This window comes from Dicentrarchus labrax, unplaced genomic scaffold, assembly GCF_905237075.1.
Source record: "Dicentrarchus labrax unplaced genomic scaffold, dlabrax2021, whole genome shotgun sequence".
Classification (NCBI taxonomy): domain Eukaryota; kingdom Metazoa; phylum Chordata; class Actinopteri; family Moronidae; genus Dicentrarchus; species Dicentrarchus labrax.
The window spans coordinates 5,742,593-5,764,688 of record NW_026136721.1 but is presented as its reverse complement, the minus strand read 5'-3'; the positions used below and the strand labels follow the sequence as shown (position 1 = coordinate 5,764,688).

The following is a 22,096-nucleotide window of genomic DNA, read 5'->3' as shown; positions in this document are numbered from 1 at the left end:
GCCAAATACTAAAGTCTTCTTTTACCATAGATTAATTAGTCTCAGGCCCTGTCACACACCCCTAAACACACTCCCTGAATCACACACTCTATTAGTGGTTAATTTTGTCTTGTAATCGCGACTTGCAGCTCGAGAGCGACGTCACATCCGTGTTTGAAAACGAATAACCGCGGGTTTTTGCGTTCTGTTTGGCACACAACACGACGAGCTTGGTTGCAATTGGCAGTTTGGAGGTTTCGTAACGTTTATAGTGATTATCTGGTTTACGGTGCACCCACCGCGGATTTCACACGTTCATTACATATTACACAATCATATCACACAGTTTGATATCTGAATATTCCGTTCTGATTAACGTTACCGTGGCTACTGCTCTGCTTTCTGCTCAAGACTCGGCATTGTTGTCATAGCAACATGGAGCGTCTCTAGCCAATTTCAGCTGCACAAGCTACAAAATAACTAATGAGGCGGTATTTAACACATAATAAGACTGTAGTGACATGCCTATAGATAACAGTATACAGTGCTGTGTGTACGACTTCTTCATTTGGTTACAACAAAGACAAATGTGCTTAAAATTGTAGAAAACCACGATGTTTACTACGTGTGATGCTCGGAGTAGCCATCTTGGTAACTGAACTCGGGGTTCTCTGAGTTAACGAGTCGTTTTATACGTCCTCGGGAGCGTTATATTTGCAACTTCCAGTTCGTAACTCAGGAAACTGACTCGGAGATCGAGTCGGGTGGACAAAACGAATGCACCATATCCCTCTATACCGCTTATACCACATTTGCACCTGGTATTAAAGCAACACCATGTAAGATCTGGTATTTGTTGTGATTTGGCGCCCCCAGTTTCAGATGCAATACCATTGAAATCGCAATATCCAAATCGCAGAAGGTGCAGTTTTTTTTGATAAGGTTAAAATGTGACAAACAGCATTATAATGAAGTACTGTAGTGCTGCTAAGAAAGCGTGTTTGGTACAGTCTGCAAAAATCATTCCCAATAATTGTGAATCATATTGCAATCGTAATATATGACAAAATAATAATAATATGATTATTTGTTTTACACAAAACAATACAAAATCAGCCCACCACAATAATTTGAGGTCAAGAAAATATGTCATGACATTAAAAATATCTTGTCATAACATGAAGAGGATTTTGTGAAAACAAGAAAATGTTCATGTAATGAGAAACAGAGTAAACACTCCTGTCAGGGTGGCCGCAATACATTGCTATACTGCTGCATTGAGATTTCACAGGGGGAAAAAAAAGTCTACAGAAAGTCAGAGGCTGTGGCAGACTGACAAAAGAGCAGAGAGTCTTGGAGAGGTGACAGAAAGTCATACGCTGAAGTCAAGTGTTTCCTCATCAAAGCCAAGCTAGCCATGTTCTGTGAAATTTTAACGGAAACTTGCAACCCACACTTTTAACACTAACGCCCCAAAGACTGAGAGGAGGGGAGTAGGCGCAGAGAGAGCAAGTCACACCCACCTACTGTATACAGTACTACTTTATAATTACTGACATTTTTCAATTCACCTTTTTGTACCTTTTGTACCTATATAGCACTTTACATGAACCAGATCAATAATGAGTTTGGACACAACAGTTGAACAACAAAATGATTTCCACAACTCAGCTGGCAATGGATTACATCCTATATTTCTAAATTGATACACTTAAATGCCAAACAAAAAAACATTCTGGCTCAGGGATGGCAGTGGCTGTATTTGGGATATTTTGGCATAATTGTTGTACAGTGGGAGGAAGTGGAAACGTGTCATCCATCTTTATACACAGTCTGTTACAGACCCATCTCAGAATAATCCTGAAATACTGTAAAGTTTTGATAATGTTTCAGAATGGCATATATAGATTGAAAATCATTCCAACTGTTGGTAGGAAGAGCTGAACTATGACAAAATGGATTTATCAGACAGAGCAGAACGTACTTATAGCGATCTTTTTGGTGTTTAGTTGTCAATGTTACGGTGAGAGGAAAACTGTGATAAATTGTAGTCAATTGACTGTAGATTGCAGATCCACTCCACTGAGACTGCAGCAGTAAAATAATTTGCGGTAAGAACAGCCAAGAACGCCATGAAAGCAAGCTAACACAGAGTGTCTCATAAAGGCGGACCAGCTACCTGTAATGAACCTGAGACACTTCTTCATGAACCTGCATCATTAAAAAAGGAGGAATAAAACTGCAATTAACTGTGTCAATATTAGGATATTGCTTGTATTGAACAGCCACTGTAATCTTATATCTGTTAACATGGGTTTTGTTCTATTGTATTTATCAAACTCATCGTAGAAAGATAGGACTGGCAACAGCAGAAACACACTCTGTGAACACCACAAGTGTGCGAGCCAAACAGTTCAGCAAGGCAGCTGTCACACACTGATCATGTTGGCTGTGTGTCCACCTTGTGCATCTGCACAGAAATGCCAAGGGGACAAAACGTTGAATGAGAATGGACTGGATCATTATGGTCCCTCACAGAGTCTTAAAACAGTTTTTTATGTAGTCCCAAACATTATTTTTATCATCCTGTGGTGATAAATGTTATAGTCTAGTGCCCTGGACCAGTTTTAATAAAAGATCAATATCAGACCCATGTATCATCATAATGCAAACCTTTACTATCATATTAATATAATTGAACATATTTTACACACCAGTTCTCCCATGTAAAATGAGTTGTGACTAAGCCAAATAGCTTATTTGTAAGGGGAGAAACAGTATGCCTTTTATGGGTCACTGTGTGTATCATCACATACTCTAGATAACTCCCAGCCCATGTGACGGAATGGAAGTCAGTGAAGACATGAACAGCATCTGTCTGGATTATCAGGTTGCTGGAGGTTGCTGACTTGCTGATCCTACAGTACTTATCTACTGCTCTATCACACTCTGTATGTGTGAACATGGAAGACAAACAGACAGAGAGAAACAAAGAGACAGACGTGTGTGTGAGAGAGAGAGAGAGAGAGAGAGAGAGAACGACTGAATTCTTAAAAGTGTGCTTCTGTATTTGTGTTTGTCTCTGTATTGTGTGTGTGTGTGTGTGTGTGTGTGTGTGTGTGTGTGTGTACATGTGTGCCGTAACTCCAGGCTGTGATCACAGATAACCTTCTTGGTGTCCGTTCACTGACTCTATCAAACACACTTCCAGTCTGTGTGTAGGTGTATGTGTTTGTGTGTGTCAGGGTGTGTCCAGATGCTGAAACCAGATGCTTTCCTTCAGACTGCAGGCGCCTAAGATAGTGACAGGGAGCGGACACACGCAAGGTTATCGCACACACACTCTCCAACCACGGGCACAGTACATAATATCTCAGGTAGACCAGGTCACAGTTTGTACTGTATGATATATGATATATTACTGCTTTAATATAAACCAGTACTCGACTAATGGCTCCTTTATTTTAAAGCTGAAGTAAAACCAAAGCTGCAACAACATCAGGTTTTCAGAATTATTCTATCTAAGGAGTGTACAACTAACAATTAGTAGAGCATGCCCTATGCTGATTATGTGTTGCTGTGTATTATGTAGATAATATCTACTTTAGTGACAGAACCAGTGTAGCTCCTCAGGCTCCTCTGATCTGCAACTATGTGAAAATGTAGACTATGTTTCCCATGAATCAAGATGTCTCTCCTGTGTTTTCACACAAAATACCACATTGGTCTCTCCCAGAGCTGTATTGTTGTTGTGGTGGAGAAACCTTTGAGCCAGCATGTCTGATAAAACTATTTTAAGTGTTCAACCAGATTAAGGACTTTGCTTTGACAACCAGTATTTCACAGTGAAAGGCTCTCTATCAAAATATCTATCATTATCAAAGCTTAACAACCAGCTTGACTTACACAAATTCCCACTTGAAAACATCCCAGCACTGATTACTTCTTAAGGTCCTAACTTCTCAACATTAATATTCTTGCCCGGTGTAAACTGTCCCAATCAGGCTAAGGCTCCGGAATGCATAAATTACAAAGATAGAAATCACTTCATGCCTCTCCTCCCTTCCTCGTTGCCTATCTGCCTACCTCTCTGTGAATCCATCCCACAGGAATCTCAGCCTGGTCTCAGCCTTTGCATGCAGGTACACAGCCTTACACGTGACAAACACACACTCAAGTACAAACAACCCTTATAAAAATAACCACATACTTGTCATTTTGAGAGACAAAACTCACACACACACACACACACACACACATACACACGCACACACACACACACACACACACACACACACACACACACACACACACACACACACACACACACAGAGCAAGCCTGTAAAGTGAAGGTTTCATAAATAAATTATGTTGCTCAGTAATGGAACAGTGAGGTGTTGTTGTGGGAACAAGGCTGACGCTGCCATGACAACCTCAAGGGTCATGTGAGGTCATCCGCAGCTGTTGCTTTGACGCCATTACACAGTCACCTCTCTCTCCACAGAGGCTGAGTGTACATGAGTCAGTGTGTGGATTATGGGGTATATCTGTGTGTAGTATTCATATATGCATATATGTGTGCTTACTATGTGTGTGTATTAGGGTCAGAACCAACTGAACATGGTAACCAAGGCAACAAAATAAAATGTGTAAATGAAATGAAAAGAACTAAAATAATTAAATGTAAGAAACAGGTAGACAAAAATCAAACTGCATGTATCACGGTCAGTCAGTACAGCAGTTACAATGTAATGTGTGGCCATACAATGTTTACAATTTATAATATTTCTGTCCTCCAGTCAAGTCAAGTCAACTTTATTTACACGTCACATTTCACATGCCAGGTGTAGACTCAATATGCTTTGAGATAAAAAGTACAAAATGCATGACAAAAACATGTAAGACATATGAGATAGTTCATCTGGTAGAGAATTACAGAGAGTAGGATCATAAGGACTGAAGGCATTGTTAAGGATAAGATTTAAAATATATTATAGGTGTAGTGAGAAGACCTTTACTTGATGATTTAAAGCAGGGTTTCTCAAACTTTTTACATGGCGTACCACATCAGAACATATTAGGCTCTCCAAGTACTCTCATTACCCAGCCGACATATGTGTGCCCCATCTATTCTCAGCTACATGGGTATCAAGTGGGTATGGGCCTCAAATGGGAATCTTATTTGGGGCCCACTTGAGTTGCCAAATGCCCAGTTGAGCCCCACCTAACACCCAGTGTAGTCCTGCATAAGACCCACATGGGCAGTTGACATTGGGCCTTTACAGAACCCACAGACAACCCCATATAGAGCCCATTTTTCTAATTTTCTAATTCCCACATTGGCCCCACATACAAAGTTTGGCTGGGTATGACTGACATATACAGTAGCGTAGGCCGACTCTGTTCAGCTGTTAGTTCACGCAGGTTTATTCTTAATAAACAGATTATTTATTGGTGACTGTTGAGCCATGACTGCAGTGTTTTAAACCATTCATTTTACCTCCACTTACATTTTAGCTTGTAACTAATCATGGATGTATGTGGGCGCTACGTGCGTGAATGTGAGCAGGCTGATATTAAATAAAAATATTACAGAAAATGCAAAGCATATTTTAATTTACAGTTCAGCAGTCATCGTTTATGTAGTAGTATTTTGATAGTATTATGTTTTTGAATACATTTATTTAATTTATTTAATTTTTAATTTCAGAGATTTTCAGAAGAAGCAGCTCAAGTACTACCAGTGGTACATGTACTACTAGAATTTAAACATTTGCAAAGCTTTACAAAGGTAGCATATATCACAGTTTACCCTTCAATGGATAGCAAAGAAGGGAGATGATTATATGCTAATGATCATAATGATAGCTGCTACAGGAAAAACCCAAGAATAACAGATCAAAATATCTGTAACATCGCTTTTTATTTTTAGTTCCATTTATGTTTTCTGTCTGTGTCTCTCAAGTGACATTAAAGATTTTAATCTTTTTTGGAATTACTCAAATTTCAACCCTTTTCTTCATGCGTTGTCCTTTCACTACTTCTCTATCGAGCATGTGTGCAAACGTGCACACACCAGCCGTTTCAAATCAAGTCGAAAATTATTGCTCACTGATTAACAATTATAGCGGAGAGGTTTTTTATTGGTTGTGACAATCACCCATCTATTGTCATAATCAACTTTATCTAAGACTGAAAAAAGGACTGAAAAAGGAATTCGAATGTAGAGATAGGGAAACACATAACTTTCATATAGTTGTCCATTTCATATAGTTGTCCATTCCACAAATACATGAAAGAAAGGGTTTCCGGCAGTGCCGGTGTAATTCGGTCGGTATCCTTAAAAGTATCGAGATCAGATGGCAGATTTATTATTGGATGATAAGAAAGAAAACTAAATTGTAAATGATAATGGAATTTGAGTTCCATCTGATGATGTCGTCCTGTCCTGTCAAACACCTGATGAACAAGCAGAGCAGAAATGCAACGTCTCTGACTACTCTCCCCCCTGCCGACTCACTGTCCCCTCTTAATCCACCGCCGGTATGTTTAACACAGCCATACAGAGCTTGTTATGCTAATGCTAATTATTATGAATGAGCTAAAAACACAGTAACCCAGTAATTATAAGGAATGGTTGAGTCTTATAAGCTGTGTATGTTAAAATGAGTTGTAGACTTTGAGGCTGACCACCCCCTCCTTCTCCACCAGCGGTACCTTGCTGCAGTTAGTTGGCACTTTGTCGGGCATCCGACATATTCTGCCAATAGATACTCATAAATGTTACACATTGCACCTTTAACATATTTGCATTTGTAGTATGTAGTGGAATTTTTTTTTTCTTCATTGTGAAAGATATATACAGTATATACACTGTGTTGGGGGACAATATTGTATCCATCCTACATGATGTATGTTTCTAGATTTTAAGGGAAATATTTTTCCAGAAACTGAAAAGAACAAAAGCTAAAACATAAAATATAACAAACATTGTCAAGTTTTCACTTGCAAACAGAAGTTTACATTTTGCACAAAGTGTAGCTAACATTTGGCTTAATGCTACAGTAGGTCATCAAGCATGTAACTGTACATAACATTACAGTTCACTATGCTTTATAGTTTGTAGCAGCTGCAGTCATGCATCACTTCAGTTAGAATTGCCATCCTGAAGAATTGTTAATGCAGAGCACAGTCCCCATTCCCCTGGTGGATGGACATAGAGAGGAGAAGCAGGTTTTCCTCATCATGTTTCAGTGCATTATCTTCAGAGAATGAGAGTAAAATGGCATCTCTTAAAAGAAGTCATTGCTTCATGATTCTAGGAGACTGACACTGAAGCTGATGTTCTAGATAACTGAAAGAATACTTATTAGACTTCAAAGTAATGACTTTCAACATGAGCCAAGGGCTGTTCAATTGTCGCCAGCTGTTTTTGTGTTTTACCTCCATTTCTCCTTCAACATGTCAGTTAGCAGTATAGTTTACACTACTTGATTTACTTGTTGTTTTGATTATGTCCACTGTTTACATAGATTGCTATGTTGCTTTTATTTTACCCATGTTGCAACAGCTCTGGTTCACTATTGGTATGATTAAAATGCCAATTAGACAGCTCTCAGTGTATGTCTTCTGAGCACTTCAGCCTCAGCCTGGAAAGGACTAAGATGTTCTTTTTACCTACAGTATTTTGTCAACTATGTACATCTTCAAGGCTTTTGTGAGGCTGTGTTCCAGCTCTTCTCATTTACAATCTTCCTCACCTTCCGGGAACACTTGAGGCTTTCCTGATGACATAAAGGTGCCCTGTGGAGTTTTTATGTCTCCATGCTGGCTGGACTCACGTCCCATACACGTACATCCTCGTCCATGTGCACAAGTCCAATCAAAATGGGGACCCAGACATAAGGATATTGCTCCATAGCATTAATAGTGGTCAAAGCTTCACAGGGAACCTTTAATGGCTTTCCTGGATTTACAACTCATTTACCGTGCATACACTTGACTATCTCCCTAGATTCATCAAATGTTATTTATGGTCTCCCGGGATATCCTCTGGTCTGAGGTCTACTTTTGACTGTTTTCTCGTCCCTGCATTTTGTTACTGTCGTTCTGGTTAAATGAACTTGTCGCATCAGTCCCCAACTTCAGAGTCAAATGCAGATTTAAAGGTTCAGTGTGTAGGATTTTGTGGCATCTAGCAGTGTAGTTGTTGATTGCAACACCCTCTTTGCATGTTCCAACCGCGTCGGTGAAACTATGGTGGCTGAAAAACTTACCAACAACGTGAAAAGCCTTTTATAGAACCAGTGTTTGGTTTGTCCATTCCTCGACAACTGTAAAAAACATGGTGGTTCAATTTGCCAGACTCCGCAGAAGAAGATTTTTTCAGGTGATTACACACTAATGAAAACATACCTATGAATATTATGTTCCATTTCTGACAATATATCCTCCAAAATGTTACACACTGGACCTTCAAAGCCCATCGTTTTAAACTCCAATTCACCCAATGATAAGAGAAACTACTAACTTTTCTTTTTTTGGACAGTATTAGATGTAATTTATCCAAAATTAACTCTCTCTCGCTTTCTGTATCATAGGCATCTTACATGCTCACATTATAGGCTTTTTTTGTCAACTGAATTTTTGTAGCTTCCAGGGCAGCTGGTGCAGTCCCACTCCTTCCCAGACTTGTTGCATTATTTACCATTTTTGTTGGAGCTGTTTGAATCTCATATACTGTATGAGTCTGAATGCAGCAAATTCTAGCCAGCTGATATTTAAGAGAAGAGATGATAGTCATCAAATCTGCATCATTATAACTTTACTGTTTGTTGTGTTTGATTGAGAAGATGATGTCTTTCATCTTAATATATAAAGACTGTGATTTGTTTTTCATAGCCATCACTAGCTTTGATTATGTGTACGGTGTGTTCTTTGTGTGTTTTCCTTCTTCTTTGATTGGTCATTAACCCTCAAGCCAATCAAGAGAGAAAAGCAAACTTTTTAATAACCATTGTTATGCATATAAAGTATCACAGAACACCAACTGTTCTCTAGATTAAAACAGTATTCTAAACAAGATGTTATATACAGTGCGTCTTGTTGTCCCTATCACATTTAAGCCACAACATATATGAATATTTTGATTGACATCAGCACCACCTGATGTGTTCACTGCTGTTCACTCTTGCTTTACCTGGTTCATGCTGGTAAAATAAACACTGTATCTGAGCCACAGAGTGTCTGTCTCTGATTCTCTATAGAGCATGTGCGACAGAAAAAATGCGTACCACCACGTTTACAAAACTTTGGCGTTTGACTCATGACATCCCTAGGTAAGAGGGCTCCTGTGTCAAAGTCAAAACCTTTGTTGACGCAACCAGCAAGGGTGTCACCGTAATAGAATTTTAAACTTTAATACAAGAACAAAAAAAGCATTCACATCAGTTTTCCCCACCCAACCTCTTTTTATTTCATAAAGTCACCCAAAAAACACACCTCTTGTTACAGCTTGTTCACACCGTCTGTGTGTCGTGGTGGAGTCTTGATTTTTACTGCGCTGCACATGTTAACAGATTAGAGTGGTCACACTGCCCCTGTGAGATACACGTCTCAGCTGCATCTGCAATCACATTATCTGTCCAAATAATCACAATATGGTGTTTTACCATATTGTGTGTCCCTAGTCTATACAAGTGCAATTGTCAGTAAGCCACACGGGTGAGTAGAGCAAGGGCAAAGAGGTTGTCTGCGGTCCATGGTGTCTGTCTTGTAGATCTGTTTTTTCCCTATTTATTTTTTTATGTCAATGGATGTGTTTGCTTTTATAGGCAATCAAGCAGTCAATCAACAGAACAAGAAATGAATATTGCCCTAAGGGTTATTTTAAACATTAATTCATAGGCATCTACTGGACGCTTGACAATATTTATACCTGTTTTTAGGGGATTAAACAGTCAGTCAGGGTCCATTTTGTGTTAAGCTGCAGGCTTTGTCAAGTTTATGGGTTGATGACTGTCTAGGATTTGTTCATTATTATTGATAATAATGCAACATTTAATGTCGCTGCCATTGTTGCATTAAATGGCAACTTGTGAAAAAGTCACAGAAGTGATCACTTAGCATCAGCCATGGAGATAAAGACAAAGGGAAAACTTCACTTGGATGGATTGCTGTGGATGGTAGATTGTAGATTAAAACGGAACTGTCAGGCTATGAAAGACATGGAGGAACAAGGTGGGATGCTGTTTGAATCTGAAACAACTCACTGTCATAAAAGTACTTTCAGTATTGTGGAAAAACCCACTGATCAGCAGGTACTATGGAAAGACTGACAGATGGATGGATAGATAGTTGGAAGATGAAGAGGAAGACATAAAGTGGGAGGGGGTGTGGAAGCAATTCCTTGCACACCTCTCAGTCATAAATATGGAAAAGGAACAGTGTGGCTCAGCCAGCCCTCCTACGAGCAGAATGTTATCCTGCTTCCTTGGCAGAGTGAAAAAGCCTCTAGCTACGAAAGAAACAGAACATAGATAAACAGATGAATGGATTGACTGACAGAGAGATGTATAGGAAAATAAATGTATAAATAATTTACATGGATAAACTGACACACTGGCATTGTCTTGGTTGTTAAGATAAGATCAGATAAGATAAGACAGAACTTTATTTCTCCGGAGGGAAATTCTTGTGAGGCAGTACAAAGTAAGAGAGCAAATATAAGTAAAATGTAAAAAAAATACACAATTATGTGCAAATCAGAAATGTACACAATGCCAGAATTGTAAACCGGTCAATAGTAAACAGCATCAAATATATATACAGTTGAACCTTAAGGTGAAAATACAAAATTTACACACAAAAATATAACCAGATTAACGGTACAGATAATCATATGTATGAGATGTGGCGCATAGAGAAAGAGGGAAACTCAAAGAAACAGAGCTGAAATGGAGGCTTTAGCCACCTCAACACCCAGCTCGTTTTCATTCTCAGGGTGTCAAATTCTGATCTTTTGTCACTGCCCTTTGGCATTTCATTGGGCTTTCATCTAACTCATTTAACTCTGCTAACTGGTGGTTTTGGTGGATGGACGGGTCAAACAAACACATGACCTTGGACATGGCATAAATTTGGAGGGTATATGCTTATCCTCAGTGTCCCTCCTATTACCGCCTACCATTGGTTGTGACCATACAGACTTATCTGCACTAGACTTCATCAAGCAACAAAATATATGTGCTTAATGAAGTGTGATTCCATGGTCAGAAAAGTCATTTATTTGAATGTATGATCATTTATTTTTATTAATATTTTCATGCATTTTTCAATCAAAATCAAAATCTCTGTTTCTTCTTTTTTCATTATATCTTGTATTTTTCAATTTTATTTTGTATTTAATGTGTATTTATCATTTGTATATGGAGCTGCTGTAGCAAGTGAATTTTCCCAGTGTGGGATCAGTAGAGTCTATCTTATGTTAGGTTGTCTGTTAACACCTAAGTTTTTACTAATACCTGGAACAGTCATTACCTTCTCACAAGATATGATAAGAGGGAGATTTCCAATGGATGCAAGACTAACTAGCTATCAGCCATGTCATGGTCCCCAAATCAACATCAGGATTTTTACGAACAAATGATCGGGGGATTATTCAGAGTATTGAATATTCAACTCGCTACTTCAGGCTGCAGCCCTTGGTACACATGCTCTTTCGTTTATGAAAATCTTGATATTGATTTGGGGGCAATGCCATGGCTGGGTAGCTAGCTTGTCTTGTTGTTAAACATACTGTCAAATTATATTGACAGTTTGTGGACCGTACACAGTGGTTTTGACTTTTAATGTTGCTAGCATAACGTTAGCTCGGTCTCGTAGCTGAGCCACAGAGCTCTATGAGTGGAGGGAACTAGAAATATCTCCAGTTGCCATGTCGTATCTATGCAACATTTCACCCAGACTGTGGTATAACAAGTGATGATAGGCTTTACACACATTGACACTTGAAGAATGCGGAAACAAAAATTCATTCTTAAGTGCCTTTTGTAACACTGTTTAGATCCACTTCATTGGAATGAACTTGAACTATATATATACTGCATATGGACTGAAAAGCTTGACTTTCATGACATGGAGCACTGAAGTGCTGTCAGACAGTTGAGTAACATGTATGCAAAAATGTCAGCTTAATTAATAGACAGATGGACTTATATTTTGGCTTCAGTGTAGGCGAGCTGTAAGGTGATGCAGGTGTCATATGTTAAAGAGGTGACAGGGTGACGTGTCTCATTATCACCCCAACAGTGCCAACCAAATGGTCTTTGGACCTCCTCTCCTCTCCTCTCTCATTTTCATTATCAGTGAATCTCTCACAATCTTCTGGTGCCATTTTTGTTAAATTTATCTGTTAAATCAACAGAAGATCATTATCTTTATGATATTTTATGATATTACATTATATGTTTGTATTCTTATGTGAAGTGCTGGGATTAGATGTAACATTAAGATGCACAACAGACTATCTGCATGGGCGTTGATGTGTTTGCTTGTGTGTGTGTGTGTGTGTGTGTGTGTGTGTGAGTCTTGAGACAGATTGGAAATCTGTACAGGGTGTCTCTGTCTATGCCATTGTGGATGCTGGGACAGTCTTGACAGCTCTATTCAGATATGCAATCTGTAACTTTGCTGTCTTCACCTTTCTGTTGCTGTGTATTACAGGAAAGGTTTATAATGACTGTCCCATCATACCAAAGACATCTAAAGAGGCCACTACTTCTAATGGCTCTAATACCAAAAACGTAGAGTGTTCTCAGTTTTCTCACAAGCTGCATCAGCATATGCATATTTCCCAGATGAATGTTTATCCTCCTAGCTTTACCCACATGCTGTATGTAAGTTTTTTTTCTGGATTTTCAGCTTTTAAGCAGTTGGCATGAATCAAATTTGAAAACTCTGAATGTGATTTTCTAAGGGCGTTTTTCTTGTCTTTGGCTTGGCCTGGCACTGCCAAGAGAAACATGCAGTGTAAATATACGATCCCTGGTTAAAATATGGAGTTAAAAACCATTAACGTCCAAAAAGTCTATGGTAACAATTTGACTTAAAACTGGATAAAAATTCAATGTATGACTGCATTCAACTAAAGCCCTGTTGCAGGCCTAAATCACCAGTTTGTTGACAACTTGTGGTCTTTTTCAAAAATAAAACTAGCAGCATATTTACATGTTTATTAAGGCTGGGTATTGGCAATCTGGTTTCACTGCCGTCTTAGATCCCCACTTGACACAAACTTACTTTCTTTGAACTATCCACCAATTTCATATCAGAAGACTTGTGTTGTTACATGCATATGACCAGAATTGAGCCTTTTTTTCACAAATCCTTTCAATAAGCTGATGGTGCCTTGCTGTTAATATGCTTTGTGGCTTTAGTGAAAGAGTTGGCCTTCCATGTGAAGAGTGGTTACGGGGTAAATAGTTGTTTATTCAACGTCATGGAGTAGATTTGGCTGTTGACATGAATTAGTGAGTAAATACGAATCCCTCTCTGCACTCTAAAAGCTCTTCTGCTGATTAGTGAGAGAGTGGGGAAGAGATATAGAAGAGAGGGGGGCTATGGGTGGAGAGAGAGCGATTTGTTTATCAAACACTTTCCTCCCTCAAATCTGATTAGCTCAATGTCACATTGAAGAGTTGGACCTCTCCAGTCTCTGGTGTGTGTGTGTGTGTGTGTGTGTGTGTGTGTGTGTGTGTGTGTGTGTGTGTGTGTGTGTTTGTGTGTTTTTCCCACATGCAAGCATTTTGCCTCCATGGGTTTGTATTTGATCACTAGAAAAAACAAGATTTGCTTTATCTCTCTCACTCTGCTTTTTTGTCTTTATCTTCTGTGTCTTTCTTTCTCTGTTAGCCACACCTTGTTCCCCTTGTTGGTCTATACAGCATTACACTAATCCTTGCGCCAAAATGGCCGCTTTATCCCACTGCCGAAATACATGGTTAGTCTCAGGCCAAGTCAAAGTTTAGAGGTCGACACAATCTCCATCTACTCTATGTATTTAACCTTGACATAAGAAAGTTCTCTCAGACTCAAATATTATAGAAATTCATGAAGAAATTAAATATTCATACATATTCATTAGTGACCGTACAAAGAGGAAACTGGACACAGACTGCTTCTGAATGCAAGAATAGTTTTTTCCCAGGACTTGACATGATTGAGCCACCTTTCCTCCTTTTTGTTCATCACATTTCCTCGTCCTCTACCCATTTTTCCACATAGACATACTGTATATACAGATGGGTGACAAATTAAAGGAAAAAACACAGTGTGTTGGTAAGGTCCAGAACAGCTTCAGTGCCCCCTCTTCAAGAGTGCTGAACTCTCTCATTTTGTTTTTTAGGATGTTGGTGGAGAACACAGTCTATATTCCGCTGTCGGAGTTCCTGTGAAAGCAATTTAACACCCAGACACACACACTATATAACACTATTCAATTCAAGTGGCTTTATTAGCTTTATTAACACAAACTATACAGTCATAATAAATATAAACAATTTTCTGAAGCAATATTCTAAAACAGACACTGCCACCTGACCTGAGTAACCTGAGTATCCTGACTAATGCCATCAGCCGGCTGGATTCCATCTGAGAAACCGCTGTAACTTTTCTCATCTCTGGCTGGGGCAGTATGTGGGTCAAATATGACCAGCGTTACCCACTCTCAAAAAGACCATGCTGCTTCTTCTTTCTTTGCAACAAAATATCTACAGTAGCTGAGCAGGGATTCATTCAGGTCTTCCACATGGTTTTCAGTTGGAACAAAATTAATAATACCTCTTATCTTATTGTTTGATATTTCTGATTGGCTGCTCTTTCATTAAAATGTTAATTAAAAATATATTAATATTGAATATTATTGTTTTTTTATTTTTTACATCATCATAATAATAAACAGAATATTAAGCAAAGACAATTAGCCTTATTTTTAATTTGTTTTTGATGGGGGACAGAAGGGACCTGGATAATGCATAGGGGGGTGCTGGCCCAAAAAAGGTTGAAAACCACTGCACTAGAACGTCCTCAAAGACACCTGAAAGATTACAAGGACCTCTTTCTAAAACCTCCTTAAGAACCTCCATATCATTATCCATGGATACAAAAGCCTCATAAATGACTGTCCAATAGAACCTCCTAAATAACCTCTAGACCTACTAAAAGAACTGTAGAACCTTCTTAGTGACCACTAGAAGCCTCTCACTGACCACAACAATCTCTGTAGAACCTTCCTAGAACGCCCTCATAGGCCAAGTATTACAGAACTACCTCGATGACCATTTGAACCTACTAAAAGATTCCTTAAACCTCCTAAAGGAAATCTTGAACCTCCTTAATGACTGGTTAAACCTTCTACTTTCTTTGATCCCTCCATCATAGGAAAATGAGATGAAGAAAACTGGTTCAAAGATTTTCCAAAACACACAAGCCATGTTTTATTGAGTTTGCCTTGAGCAAGCAAGTCCCCGCAGGAGGATTGTGTGTTCTATTCAGTATGTATTTATTTTCCTGCAAACTAAAGTCATGTTCAAAATATGTCAAAAATACAATACTCTATCTGCAATTTGCACAACTTCCAGTGAGCAGTGCTCTTTGTGTGCACTCTTACTGTTACTCTTGCTAATTACTGTGATTAAGGCAATAATCTCTGTACTCTGTTAACATGGTTAAATAAACCCACAACTCTGCTTAATGGTGATGAGGTTTGTATAACTTACTGTAATAGTTGAAAATACTGTTTCTCTGGTACGTCTTTGAACCACAACATGGTTGTTAAAAGTTGGAAAGTCAGGACTGTTTTTCCCAGGATAGCAAAGTCATGACCCTCTCTACTCAGACTCTAACAAAAAGGTTTAGTAAATGGACTGCACTTACACAGTGCATCATTCATGAATGGAAAGGCCATCACAAACAGAAACAAATTTATTCACAGACATACATCGATGTATAACATCGGGAGCAATTTGGGGTTCAATATCTTGCTCAAGGACACTTCGCCATGCTGTGGGAGGTGTTATATTGCTGATACAATAGATTGGATTGCTACGCTGTATGGGCTGATACACAAAGTTCAGCCATTGGAATCGGTATCAGGAAGAAAAAAATAGCATCAGAACAACTATAACATGATCTAAGGAGACCTCCTGTAATTGTAAATATTTACTTCTTGAGAAATGAGAAATAATAATATCTCACTGAAAACTCCTAGGTCTGACAGGCTGTCTGGGCGTGCGAAGCATGTGACTTTGACTCTAGAGACTAAAGTTAGCATCACGTTGACTACCAGTAGTCAACATTGGTTTCTTTCCCTAACTTTAACAAAATACTCTGATTTGTCTTCATTCACTTGATGGATTTTATTATGTGGTGTATGTTTTTTTATGTTGTCATGGAAATGGCAGCACCTCTGTCTATTGCTACACCTGTGCCAGCCTGTAGAAAGATGAAAAATAAAGTCAGAATTATCAAGGCAGGCAGCTTTTAGGTAATAAGATCTCGTTCACATGAAATGTTGCTGTGTGAATGCAGGAAAGCAACAATTTGCTCTGCCATTCAAAGCACACGGACAATCATACAGGAAGGCAGTTAATGCAATTCTAGGATTGATGCTTGCATCCGGGATTGGTCAGTTATTGTTTCTGATTTTATACATTTCCTTGTCTTTCTGTCCTTAGATTTGGCAGCACAGAAGGTGATGACACATCTTGGCAGCATACAAGTGCCATTCAACTGCTAGACCACTCAACAAGTTGGTAGGTTCCACTATAACTCTCTCACTGTCTTTCCATCTGTGTCTCTTGTGTTTCCACTTATGTGATCCACTGCTTAGCATTGTCTCTCTGCCTCTCTGTTATTCCCTCTTCAATATATTTTGCTGTCTATCCTGTTCATTTTTGTTGAAATTGTTCTGCTTCTCACTCTAAATCTCCTGTTAAAGAGTGAGAAGATTAGCACCAATTTGCCTTGATTAGGCTATTCTTCTCTCAGTTGGGGGAAAAAAAGACAAAAACCAGCTCTGCAATTTGAACACGTGCAGGGACCAAGTGATTGCGATCAATAAAAAACAAGCGGGGAAAAAATGAACAAGTAAAGGAATGAATTGCCAATTTCTGTTTTTGTTAAGTGTTTTTGGAAGGCAGCTCTTGAGGAAAAGCTGTTTCCGCTGAAGGACTCTGACAGCAGTGTGTGTGTGTGTGTGTGTGTGTGTGTGTGTGTGTGTGTGTGTGCGTGCGTGCGTGCGTGTGTGTGCGTGTGCGTGCGTGCGTGCGTCAGAGGGGATGATTGCTGAGCATTCAACGGAGCCTGATTATCAGACATTTTTCTTTTACTTCCACAATGCCACAATGGTAAATGTGGGATTACAGTGTTTTTTATGATGTATGATACTGTATGTTTTGTGCCATGGTCACCATGGCTCCAGGTGTTGTTAACCTACATTTCTAGCAGAAATGATCCACTTGCTACAGCCTTTTGGCAGTACTAAGAATTTATACAAATCACATTTCATTCTGACAGATTGGCATTGTGATTCAATGATTCTTAGGAATGTAAATGTATATTGGAGGTATATTTTCTCCTCTTATTTCCCTGTTTTTGGTTTGACAGCCATTAAGTTGGCTTTTCCTACCACAATATCAAACTTCAACTTACATATGTAGACTGTATTTACCCTTTCTTACATGTGTTGGGACCACATCAAGTCACTGTGAGAATCCCTTTCTCCCCTGCTGCTTACATCTTGAGCAATTATATTATATTAAGTATATACAAATACATTCAAAGGCTCTGTTACATATGGTCTAGGACTTACTGTAATTGGTCACCTTTGGTCAGCTTTGAGTGTATGTTCATGGGGCGGCAGTAGGGGTGGGCGATATGGGTAAAAAATAATATCTTGTTATTTTTGGGGATTTTGGTGATAACGATAATCAGTTGATATCACGTCATGTGATCACGTAGGCCCACTAGTCGTGTGACTGAATCCTGCCATGCTGTAGAGAGCGTTGCTGCACCGTGTATTAAGTGGATGTGAGGAGTTTCTGCGTGCGTTTCAATATTTTTGGCAAATTAATTTAAATACTTGAAAATGGAAATTTGCACATCGTCAAAACAACAATACAACAACGAATAACAAATAACAAATAACAACTGATATTATTGCAAACGATATATATCGCCCACCTCTAGGCGGCAGTAGCTCAGTGTGTAGGGACTTAGCTTGGGAACCGGAGGGTCGCCTGTTCAAATCCTACAGACCACAATATGCAGTGTGGACTGGTAGCTGGAGAGGTGCCAGTTTCACCTCCTGTGCACTGCCGAGGTGCCCTTGAGCAAGGCACATAACCCCAAGAAACTGCTCACGGTCACTGCTAACGTGGCAGGCCCATCACTCCACCATCTCTCTCCCTGTTGCATGTTCACAGGGGTGTGTGTGTGTGTTCCATCTTCTTCTTCATGTTAGTAATAGATTTAAATACTCAAAGCTGATAATTAAAAAGCATTCCAGTCTTTTCTGTATAATTACCCCAAACCTGTCCTCACAGATTTTTTGATAGCCATAGCATTGGTGGTATGGTACATACATTAATAGTAAGGTCAGTTTGATTAGCTGGTCTTACTGTCCAAAACTGGAAGTGTCCTTGAGCAAGACAGTAAACCTAAATGGTTCCTGATGTGTAAATGTGAGAAAAAGATCAGAATCAAAATCACTTTAGCCACCTATGCGTACATATACAAGGAATTTGAATCCAGTTTCACGTTGCTGCCAATGTACATGCACATACATACAGCAAAAATATAAAAAAAGACAACAAGCGTGAGGAAGTTAAAACTGTATGGATATAATTAGGGCAACCCCAGACTGAAGATTTTCCTAGTCCACTCGTAATCATTAGATAAAGCCCAATAGTCGACTAGCACGTTTATGATATGGGGTGGCTATTTGTTCAGTAAAGCATAAAAGTATGATCTTGTTTTCTGTAAAGTTTTATTCAAGTCATCCATGCGACAATGGGTTTTATTGTGTCTTTGGCTGCTCAGAGAAGTCTCAACATCCTACTGTTCACTTGGACATAGAGTGTAGTTAGAAACAGTGTTAAAGGTTATATGCATATAATAGCCTCTTTAACATTTGTGTATGGTTTTACACTGACCAGGTCAAAGGGTTGTATAGGTTCTTAAAAATTATTAGGGACCGAGCCAGCGACCGCTGGAGGTCCCTATTGTTTTTGATCTCTTTCTTACCTATTATTATTATTTTTAGGCCACTTCGACTGCGTTTTTGCCCCCCTGAACATATACGAAAACTCAATTTTATTTGGCAAAGTGGTCAGGCCTGGTGAAAAATGGTATATTCTATGTGTCACTTTCAGGTCTGCCGCTAGGTGGCGCTATTATCATAAAAAGTGCGTTTAGGCTAATAACTTCTGCATATTTTGTCGCACATTCAAAATGTATTGTATCCACGCATTCGGTGAATGGAGCTGAATCTCCCCATATAGGCCCCGCCCACTTCGCCCTATAATTTTTTTTCGTTAGAGCGTGAAATGTCCTTAAACTACTTTTTTGTGTTCCTCCTACATGCTTTGTCCGATTCACGTGAATTTTTTCACCTGGCACCTGGCAAAAAAAGTTGCTTGAACATTTTTGAAATTTTAAAAAATAAGCACGCTATAAAATTAACACTTCATGTACATTTTTCGTCAAAAAAGAAAGTGGACCATTTCTCAACATTGGTATGTCATATTGACACCGAGGTTGGGTCCATAGTTCCTCATGTCTTCCTTGGGCACCATGCACAATTTCAGGCCATCCCCAGTAGGTGGCGCTCTTTAAAATTAAGAAGTTTATATCTCTGCAACTGCACGTGTGATTTAAATGAAACTTGGTAGGATGCTTGCCCATGGCTCCCTGAGGGTTACCTCAAAAGGAAAAAAAATCACGCCACTGGGTGGCGCTCTGGTGGCAGTGTAAATCACTGTGCGGAGACCGTAATAGTTATGAATTTGAAATTCACAGGGCACGTGTAGACTGGTGCCTGAAGCTCACATACCAAAAATCATGTTTTTCGTGTTTGTAGCGCCCCCTACAGGATAAAAAAAGCAGCCCCGGCGCCACGTTTCACCGATTTGTACGAAACTCGGTAGGCACGTGTAACATGGTGAGACGTACAAAAAAGCCTCCTGGACCCATACCCCAAACCCCACGGGAAGTCATTTTGATTTAGATTTTCACTTTCGGCTGACATTTCGCATTGTATTTGAACGAACTCCTAGGAAATTCATCGGATCTGCTTCAAAATTGGTCTGTACAGTCAAAGTATGGTGCTAATAAAAAATTGTGCTATTTGTGCATGTACGTTGAAGGGCGTGTCCGTGGCGTGCCGTCAAAGTTGGCCAGGTTGAATCGAATGTCAAACTGTGATGCCATTTCCGTCATTTAAGGGCTTCTGTTTTAACTAACTCCTCCTACAGATTTTATCAGATTGACTTCAAATTCGATCACTGCAATCTAGACACATTGGTTATCAAAAGTTGTGCTATTTGTGACTGTACATTTAGCCGCGTGCCCGTGATGACATGTCGAATTCCACCGATTGGCCATCAAACAGATATTACTCATATCTTCAGTGTACAGTCCCACCCTGAACACGTCCTCAAAAACTTACAATGTACATGATCCAATCTCAATGAAACTTCACGTGTTTGATAACAGTCCCACCCTGAACACGTCTACATGACAATATTCAGACATAGTGATAGCGCCACATACTGGCAACAGGAAGTAAGCCTAGTGTCTTTCATCAGTTGTTTTCTGCTTTATAAAAGCACTTTGGGGGGGGGTTAAGCCATGCAGAATCGTATAGACTGTTGATGGCCTGTGGCCTGTGGCCTGTTCTTGTGTCCATTTGTTTTGGTGTACAGTGCTCCTTAGCACCTACCAGAGGGAAGATGTTGGAACAGGTTATGTCCAGGGATGTAAAGATGTAAATTGCTTGCGCCTGCAAAACCATGTAACTTCTGTCCTTACCTACAACCTACAACTACAACTATCCTCCATCCTACAACTATTCTAGCTCTCACCCTCTGCCGTCTTCGACAGAAAACCTTTTCTGCTCTCTACTCTGAACTTCAGTAGTTTATTGTTACATAACCATGTAAGCCCTGGCTAGTGACTGATGTGACCTGACAGCTAGGCAATAACCCTGTGACATCTTAGAAAGACCGCTGATAGGAGGAAGTAGGACCACTGGGGCCATCATTGATGAAGAAGCCCATGGCAGCAGTATTCTGGACCAGCTGGGGCAGTTGGAAGCTTCCTTAAGGGTAAATACACAAAAAAGACATTTTGGGCCAATTTATCTCCAATTTACCTTCCTGACAATTGGGGGAAAAGGCTGCTACCAGATCTTAGTCGCTGAATATCTAATCATGTCAGTGGCTTACAGATCAAATGTGAACCTGCTCTGATACTCCCAGACATGTTTGATATTTGTAGTTGTAAATGTGGTTACTTACATCACTTACCTCCAACAACAGTGGTCATATGAGACAGGCTCACATAGTGAGGAAAGAAGTAGAATGTTGTCTGCATAGCTAAAACGGAGAAGTTACTGGAAGGGGAGAAAAAATTCTAGCTCCCTTCAAGGAATCAAAGACATCACAACCACAACAGATAGCCCTTTTTCACTGCGGGAACTAGAGTTGTGCAATGCATTAACATTTTCCAACCGGCCACCCGTAGGCCAACAACTGGTGATTGCTGATAGTATTTTCCACAACCATGCACCTTCTGAATTAAAGTTTCTCTTTTTTACCAAACTAAGACTACCGTAATTGTCCTGTCAACTCATGTTAAAACACACTTCATTCAACCTGAACAGAAACTAAATATAACTCACCAGAACCTGTCTGGTGTCTCCCTGTCTAACTGAGTTAGATGTGAAAATATTCTGGCTCTTCACACTGTTGCTGCCTCTCTAATGCCTGACCTCTCTCTCCCCTCCTCTCCCGCATCATGCCTCTCCCTTCCTGGCTTGTCCCCACCATGTCAGAGTCCC

General features: G+C 39.5%; 1 protein-coding gene across 10 annotated transcripts in view; it reads left to right on the top strand.

The window, feature by feature from the left end:
* The window catches only part of LOC127355461 (teneurin-3), a 361,742-nt gene that overhangs the window by 76,025 nt on the left and 263,621 nt on the right, over nt 1–22,096 (top strand). For all 10 annotated transcript variants that reach the window (XM_051386366.1, XM_051386371.1, XM_051386367.1 and 7 more), the window contains one exon: nt 16,713–16,790. The gene's annotated coding sequence lies outside the window, so the exon portion shown is untranslated. The remainder of the gene's footprint in view (nt 1–16,712; nt 16,791–22,096) is intronic.